Below are 9,256 nucleotides of genomic sequence, written 5' to 3' on the forward strand. Positions count from 1 at the left end.
GTTTTCTTGATTGGTCTATGAGGTGCACCTAGTGCCGAATCAGAACTTGTTTCATCCTCACTTAGCGACGTACTAGAACTTATTTCATCTTTTGACTTTCTTGGGATTGTCAGGTTTTCATTATGTTTATCCATGCGATACGAGAACGAATTTTATTTCGGGCTTTTGTATTCTGTGTCGTACATATGGGTGTTGTGGTTTGTGTGAAGCCTTTGAGGTGGATACTTCTGCATCATGTGTAGCTTTTGGCTTTTGGGGTTATGTCCTCCACATGATCTTTTTCCATGTCCTTTATTTCAACTTTGGTTTCGATAGTTTGTTGCCCCTTTTCCTTCTTGGGTTTAGAAGGTTTTGCTTTTTCTTTTGGTTCCTGTTTTAAAGCACGTTCTTCTACCCATTTTGAAGTGTTTACTTTTGCATTCTCTTTTACTGTCTCTCGTGCCTTGGCTTGTAAGCATGTAAGAAGATTCAAGGGTACCATGGACAATTGCCCATTTTGTACACTTAAGATGTTAAGAGTTGTATTTTGTGAGACAAGCTGCATATTGAAGCTGCATCTCATATCATGATCATCTTTCATTATGTTGTCATTTAACTGTATTGCTTCTTTACAACATTGATCAAATGTTTTTGGGTTGGATACAATGATCAAGTTGTGTCAGATGTTATTCTTTAAACCCATCATGAAACATCTCTTCAATTGAGCATCATTTAGTTTCTCCCATGGCTCACATCGTGAGTCCAAGAGTTTTATCCTGAATGGTTTCGTTTTGTTTCTGCTCAATTGAATAGAGTTCTGTCGCTACACTCCATCGATCACCTTGTTTTGAAAATCCGTTTGGATAAAGGCTTTTTTCAAGGTCTTGAAGTTTGTCTTGATCGCCGACATCAATGTGATGAACAATCGACTAGCCTTTCCCACTAAGCATAGGTTCAACGCATTTACCTTAGTGGGGCACTTTGGATTTCCAAAGTCTTCACATCTCCATTCAAACATTTGAATGAATTGAACATGATCACTTGTTCTATCATATTTGCCCATGATTTCTGAAATCTATATGGCCGTGTTTTTGTATGAGTCACTGAGGTCGTGTGTGAGTGCTCTTGTGGTGGTTAGGGACTCACTTAGTCCTTGGGCAAACCCCCTTTCTAGATTAGTCAATATATCCAAAATGTGGGTATCTATAGGATTTGTGGGAATATTCAATAAAGGACCAAAGCCCAGTGGGATTGAAGTGACAGAGGGTGTAAAACCCGATGACACGCTTGTGGCTTCAGGTTGGGAAAATTGAACCCCATCCACTCCATTCAATGGATGGGGGTCAATTGATCCATTATTTAATAGCTTATGAGTGAGCCCATGAGTTGAAACTATCCTAGATCCGTGGATTCATATTGGGAAAATCGACCCCCATCCACTCCATTCAATGAATGTTTGAGCACCATATTCTTGATGTGGGATGCTAGTATTTGTTGGCACTTGGCACTTTGTAGTTGCTTTGACACTTGGCACTTTGTAGCTAGCACTTAGCACTTTGTAGGTGATACTCGACACTTAGTGGCAGGCACGGTGCTTGGTACTTGGTTCTTGGCATTTGGCACTTGTGTTGTTTTTGTTAAAACATTTTATGGTCATAAGTCTTTCTAGAGGTATTATATTTTTCACTGTTTTTTTGGAATCACCTAAACTTTAAGTCATAAGTCTTTCTAGAGGTATTATATTTTTCACTGTTTTTTTGGAATCACCTAAACTTTAAGTCACTTTTCTAACCTTATACTAAGGTCTTAAAATCAGGGTCACCATTGCTTCTTGATGATTAAACATCTAACTATTCTAGCTTAATATATAATGTCTTTCTTTATCCCTTGAAAAGTCCATCTAATCTTTTTATAGAACTTTACTCTTTCTTCCAATTAATTTAGAACTCTACATTGCTTGAGACAATTTTTATATAGTATTCATAAGGTATTCTAGCACTCCCTCTCTAATACCTTTTTGGACCTTTGGTTTAGTCCTTTTTTACTTTTTGATTTACTTGAGCTAGGACCTTCATTAGCCTTAATTTTCTTTCTCTAAGGTTTCGCTATCTCCTTTTAGCTTCTTTATCTCTCTCTAGGTTCTTGTCGAACATTTGAGTTTTTCCTTTACTCCATTCTTTTCTAAATTTGGTTCCGTTATATACATTTCTACCCTTATTCATTAAGTTATATTTAATCCTATTTCTAATTAGATAAATTCCATTAGTAGAGGCATTCTTTCTCTCAAATAAGTGGGCCTTTAGCAGTTTGAAAGGAGATAAATTCGATTAGTAGGGCATTCTCTCTAAAATAACTAGGGCTTTACCGGTTTTAGGGTCATATTCACACGGCTTCTTTACCATAATTTGTTAGGGATTCTAATGTGGAATTATCCCATTGTTTTGCTAACTCTTCTAAAGATTTCTATGGGAAAAATTTAGGGTATGAGTTCATATGCACAATTGTGCATTTGACTTACACTTTTTTAGGCATGCTTGAACCTCATCTTTCTAGGCTTAATCTCATCTTTCTAGGCTTAGCCTCTTCTTTATTTTAAAAATGTCCACTAAGTCTAAGGCTAGATTTAGAGTTTCTTCTAAGCTAAAAATTTACAATTCACAACTAGGGTAAAAGACTTTAAATATCTAATTGAAATGGAAATAATAGCCACATGTGCATTTTCTATCTTATACAATTAGAAGATCCGATCCCACACAAGAATCTTCTAAATCCATCCAACTTAATCTATTCTTGCGCTAAATTCAATGCCGATGGTCTTAGTTTAACAAAAAGATCAAAACCAGGGGGATAAAACTAGTTTAAGTGCACATTTTTAATGCACTTAGAAACTCCAATTTTGATACCCAAAATAATTACCCTTTTATGGCTTCAATGATTCCAAACACCTAAGATTATTCTACCCCTATCCAAGTCAAAATTAAGGTATGCCCATTTACAAGTATGCTTCCAAGGCTTCCTAGAAAGATTGTCAAAACATAATCTATGCTTTTGATGCTAAGGTTCACTGCAATAAATAATTAAAGAGAGCATAAATGATAAAAAGAAATCATATACAAAGGTTTGGTCAAAGGCTTATCCTATGGGCGATTGTTCAAAGACTACAACAAGGTCAATTTATTTAAATTGGACTATTTAATGGTTTCCAAGAGCATATGGTAGATGCCTAAGATAAATTTAATTTTTATTTACTATCAAATAACAAAATGCTATAAAAGAATTAAATTGAAAAGAAGGGATTAAAAACATAAAAAAAGGTACTTGTACTTGACCAAATTAAATTATTTAAAACTTAGATGATTCGCTTACTTGTAAAAGTGAATAAAAATGATGTTGATGTATTGCAGTAGATACAGAGGACCCTCCAAAGCATGTAAACAAACTTGCTTCCTTCTAGCCTCGGAATCAGTGCCCCCACAAGCTTCAATGTGAAATAAATAGCTAGTTTGACCCCTTTTGCTAGTATAATGACATGTAAGGGTACAAGGGGAGTACCACATGGATATTAATGATGGAAATACTAGCTTAGGGAGAAAATAGTAGGCATCGAGCAAATGGGACCCCTTTTATAGATGATATCCCCCTAATATGCATGTATATGGCCCTATTTAGTATCCATCTAGGCTAGTTAAACTCACACATACTCAAATAAAAGGTGGCTTTACTAATGCATGCACTAGTCTAAGGTGGCTCAAGTATGTCTAAGCCAAGTGAGCCCGACTTTAGCAAACCACTAGCTCTCTAAAGCATCAACCCATTTCCATTTACCACTCAAGCAAAACTATGTGTGTAAGACCACTTACCATGTTCCACATACCACTTGCCCAATTCCACTTGTATTGATCAAATCAATGGTTTTCCATCCTTTGTTCCTTAAACCATAGTTTAATTTATTTATTTACCCAAGGATACACACTAAGGCCAGGTCAAATTTTAATTTATTTTTTTGCCAAGTATTATCAACATTATGGCCCATGCTACTAGCCATAGGTAAAACCCATGTGTATAACTCATCTGTGAAGTTGGTTTTTAAAAGTTCTTTTAGGATCAATTAGCTTCCATATATGTGCATTTGTGTGGCAATATTACTATTTGATCTTTTTTCCACTGCATGTAAACCTTAGATCTTTAGGTCAAAATTAATGCTCCTATCTAAATGCTAATTTTTTCAAGGCTTTTACTCAACTCAAAAAATTTCCCACATGTTTTCTTAATTTATTTCACATTTAATATCACTTTAAAAGTATATAATTTTATGATTTCATGCCAAAAATCTTTTATTTAATAATTTCATTTTATACGAGCAGGAAAAATCCTATAGTTTAAGTAGTAAAGAGCCTCCTTCAAAGTACAGTGAGAAAGAGAGCTTCAATTGAAGCTTTAATGGAAAGATTCAAACTATTGATAAAGACCAAATGAAACAAGCTATTGAAATCTTGAACTTAAGCTATGGAAGCTTGAACACAATGTAGAGAGAAATACCAGAAATCAAGCTATGAAAAAGCTTCACTTTGATACCACTGTTAGATCTCGCAGAATGGAGATCTGAACTCACATACACACAATGCTCAATGACAAGAACACAAGGGTGTAGAGTGTGAGAGAGGATACCCTAAGGTACCCGTTCACACTTGGATGGCCATGATGAAAAACCTAGTGGGCCAAAAGTGCCCATAGCATAACCGCATGCCCTCACAGTGAAGTACTACCAAATATCTAACATGTATGTTGTGTTATTTTATTTACTTTATCTCTTTACTTTAGTTTATAATGTTGAATATTTTATCTATTTACTCTAGTTTATGTTGAATATTTGAGCTATGCGTTTAATTGTGATGTACATGTATTTTTTATTTATTTTTGTGTGCCCATTCTTGTTTGTTGTGCTATTTTATTTATTTTATCTCTTTAATCAAGTTTATGTTAAATATTTGAGCTATAGATTTAATTGATGTGCATGTATTTTTATTTATGCTAATTTATCTCTTCCTAGTAAATAGATCTTCTTATGTCATTGCAAAATAAAAACTCTAAGCAAAGTGAAATTCTCACATCCGTGAGAAACATTAAGATTATCTGTGATAAAGTGTTCTTAGGATACACATGCAAATGGGCTTAGGGTCACTTACATGTGGGATTAGGGCACATGGGCCTTGGGAACTATAAAAGGTACGTGCTCTAGGAGTATTGTACCTTTTGAGACCTTCTGACACCTATTGACCTTTTGATAATCATCATAATACAAGTCAATTACTATCTCTTCTCTCTAAACCTAGGCTAATCATCCTAATCTAGGCTAATCCAAGATTAATTCAAGGCTAATCTAGAAGTTTCTTTCTTTCATTCATGGGCCTTGGGAACTATAAAAGGCATGTGCTCTAAGAGTATTATACCTTTTGATATACCTTTGACACCTATTGACCTTTGATAATCATCATAATACAAGTCAATTACTCTCTCTTCTCTCTAAACCTAGGCTAATCATCCTAATCTAGGTTAATCATCCTAATCTAGGCTAATCCAAGGCTAATTAAGCTAATTCAAAGCTTTGTTGTCCTGAAATTTCAGCATGCTGTCCTGCCACATCTGGCTGTCCAAACTGCATGTTTTCATGCTGAGACTGTGGGGCATCATGGGCAATACCTTGCCGACCATTTTCATCATCATTCCCTATATTTTTATCATCATTCCCTATATTTTCAGTTTCATTTATAGTAGGTATTCGCTGCTGTCTACTAGGCACAATCTGCTGTCCAAAACAGGTATATCTTCCCTGAAACAACCCTTTTGACCTCCTCTGTCTTTTCAAGCTGCTTATGCATGCGATCTTCACGGAAGATTACATCATTGCTGCATACTATTTTCCTTTTCTTGGGATCCCATAACCTGTACCCCATTTCACCCTCGTCACCATATCCTAGGAAAATGCATTTACAGGACTTTGGCTGAAGTTTGCTGCGTTCCTCCTACGGACATGCACAAAGGCCTCGCAGCCAAACACTCTCAGAAATATGAAGGTGGCTTGCCCGACCACTCTTCCTGAGGGACTCTCCCCCCCCCAAAGACCTATTCGATGACCGATTAATCAAGTGAACGGCTGTCATAACAGCCTCTGCCAAAAACCATGGGGTAATGCAGCATGAGACAGCATAGTATGGACCTTATCCTGAATGGTCCGATTCATACGCTCTGCAACTCCATTCTGGGGTGGATTATGAGGGGCAGTGAGCTCCCTCTTTATCCCTTTACTGTCACAAAAGTCCTGAAAGGCTTTGGACACGTATTCCCCACCATTGTCAGAGTGAAGACACTTAAATGTCTTACCAGTCATGTTCTCAACCAATGCCAGGAATTTCTAAAATTTATCAAGAACCTTAGTCTTACTACCAATAGGGTACACCTAGACTTTCGATGTAGCATCATCGACAAAGGTGACAAAGCATTTCTTTCCCCCTAGAGATAACCCTGGCATCTGACATACATTTGAATGTACTAACTCTAAAGGCAAAGATTTCAATGAAAGAGACTTTTTATGTGAAGTCTGTGCATGTTTACCATAAACACAATGATCACAGTGCTCAAAATCAGCATATCGAAGACAAGGCAAATAACCCAAACGAGTAAGTACTTTCATTCCAGTCTGACTCATGTGTCCCAATCGGCCATGCCACAGGGAAACACTTAGCTGCTTGGTCACGGCAACAACATGGTCACGCACACTAGATACATGTAGCGGATACAAAGTATCACTCTTTGAGCCTCTAGCAATAACCCTAGATCCATTACAGATCTTCCATTTCCCATCACCAAAGGTGGTATGAAAACCATCATCATCTAGCTGCCTAGTACTGATCAAGCTCTTCTCTTGAGCTAGGGTACATGCCGTACATTCTGAAGAGTAAAGACAGATCCATGCTGAAACTGTAGCTGCACACTGCCAATGCCTGTAATGTCACATGCATAGTTGTCCCCCAAGCGGACAACACCATGTCTACCACCAGTGTCGTCTGAGAACCACTCACGAGATGAGGAGTGACATGAAATGAGGCACCTGAATCCAAGATCCAAGTATGCATGTCATCATCCGTATCTGCTACTACCAAGGCATGTGCACTGAAGTAAGAAGAGACAATGAGTACATCATTACCACTGTCGCTCTCATGGTGGCTGACTACATTCACTTCTTCAATCTTGACACTACTCTTCTTAGCTGGCTGACTGTCCTTCTTCTCATCCTTGCTATCATCAGTCTTCTTACTCTTTCCTTTCTCTTTCTTCCACTTAAAGCATTCCCGCTTAAAGTATCCTTTCTTGCCACAATGGTGACACTCCACATCTTTCCCACGAGATTTACTACGTCCTTTGCTTTCACATTTCCCCCTCTGCTGTGACCTGCCTCTACTATTATGCAAAGCACTGGACGACTTGTTAGATGCATTGTTCTGTCGATTCATCTCTTCCATAAGTAGAGAACTCTCTACATCAGAGTACAGCAGCATAGCATTCGAGTTGCTCATGGCTGTCCCGAAAGTATCCCAGCTTTCAGGTAGAGTACGTAACAGAAAAGTAGCCTTGAACTCATCATCAATATTGAACTTCAAGGCAACCAGCTGGCTGAAAATGGAATTGAACTCACTGAGGTGTACAGACATGGCTGTCCCCTCCTTCATGCATAAATCCATCAATTTCTTCAGCCAATAGACTTTACTTGCAGCATTCTTCTGAGCATACAATTCCTCTAATCGCTTCCAAATGGCATAGGCAGAATCGAGCCCTTCTATGTTGAACAACACAGCATCGGAAACTGAAAGCTCAATGGTCGAACGAGCCAGCCCATTCAGCTCATCCCAATTCTCTTGCTCTATGTCCGCTGGTCGTGCTCCTTTCAACTTGATAGGCTTCACCTGTTTCTTTTGCACCAAGACATTGTAGCACTGCTTTTGCCAAATTGCAAAGTTATGTGCCCCTTCAAGCTTTTTGATGTGCATAAGATGACTACTGTCACTGCTGCTACCAGCCATAATTGCAGCTCAAATGACAAGAAGATAAGCCAAATCTGTCAAAAAACAAGTGACCAAGAAGAGATGCAAACTGACCACCAGCAAGATCTGCTGTTCACTGTAAACATGGCCAAAAGTGCGCGTGAATGCCCAAAATGCCCAAAATGCACCAAATCGACCACACGGCACACGAACCACCTCCACGAGGCTCAAAGCATGTGAACAAGCCCCGAATACATGTGAACATGCCCAAACGGTCACCAACACACTCAATGTGTCCACCACAATGACCCCAATTGCATCAAGACATCACGGACCACGTCACATATGAATACACCCCAAGATATGTGTGACCACACCTCTTCATAACTATGTGTGTGAACACTAGCCTTCATGAGAGAGTGTCCAAGAGGTAAAGGTGCCCGGAAATGAAGTGAAGATGTGGACAAAGAAAAATGAGCAAGGAACTATGGGCAAGCCAAAGATAAATGGTGAGCAGTGTGTGAAGGGACCAAAGGTGAGGGTGGGTTGTACCAAAGGTTTTTTTTTAATGTGAAAAGGCCCAATGACTAGGGTTTTTAGTGAGGTGTCAAAAGCAACCCAAAAAGTGGATATGTATACTCCTTCTTCACTTTTCTCTTCCTCACTCTCTTCTTGCAACTCTTTCCTCTCCTTGTGAGGCTAAGAGCTTGGTTGCTTTCTTGCTTGCTCAGCCCCACAAGGCTATGATGCTTGCCCTTTTGCACCGTAATGGAGCTCCAGCCCACTGTCTATGAGCTATTAAAGCTCAATGAAAGGATCTGTGTGAGCTTGCTACTCAAACTTTAGAGCTTTCTGCAAGACTTCGAGCGTGTGCTTGATTATCACCTTTTCTCACCACCACTCCAGCATACAATGGCCTACATGCATTGTCTCTTTTCAAAACTTCACCTTTGTATGCTAAACTGTAGAGTCTTTACCCAGTTGTTTAATGAGGTTTCTGTTGTTTAATGAGGTCTAATGAGGTTTTTTAAAACGTAGGCGCATCCTGCCAATTGCTTGAGACTTAAGCAATGAAGTGATGAGTTGGTTGAGCCTTGAGAAAGGTGATGAAGCTGTAGAAGTCACGCAAATCTTCTGGTTATAGACCACATAGCCTGTAGCAAACCCCTAATCAGTGATGACGGCACAAGGTCAACAAGCCATATAGCACCCTCAAGTTAGCCTTAATCCCTTTGTTA

Source organism: Cibotium barometz, chromosome 25 (genome assembly GCF_041138505.1).
Source record: "Cibotium barometz isolate CiBa-2024 chromosome 25, ASM4113850v1, whole genome shotgun sequence".
Classification (NCBI taxonomy): domain Eukaryota; kingdom Viridiplantae; phylum Streptophyta; class Polypodiopsida; order Cyatheales; family Cibotiaceae; genus Cibotium; species Cibotium barometz.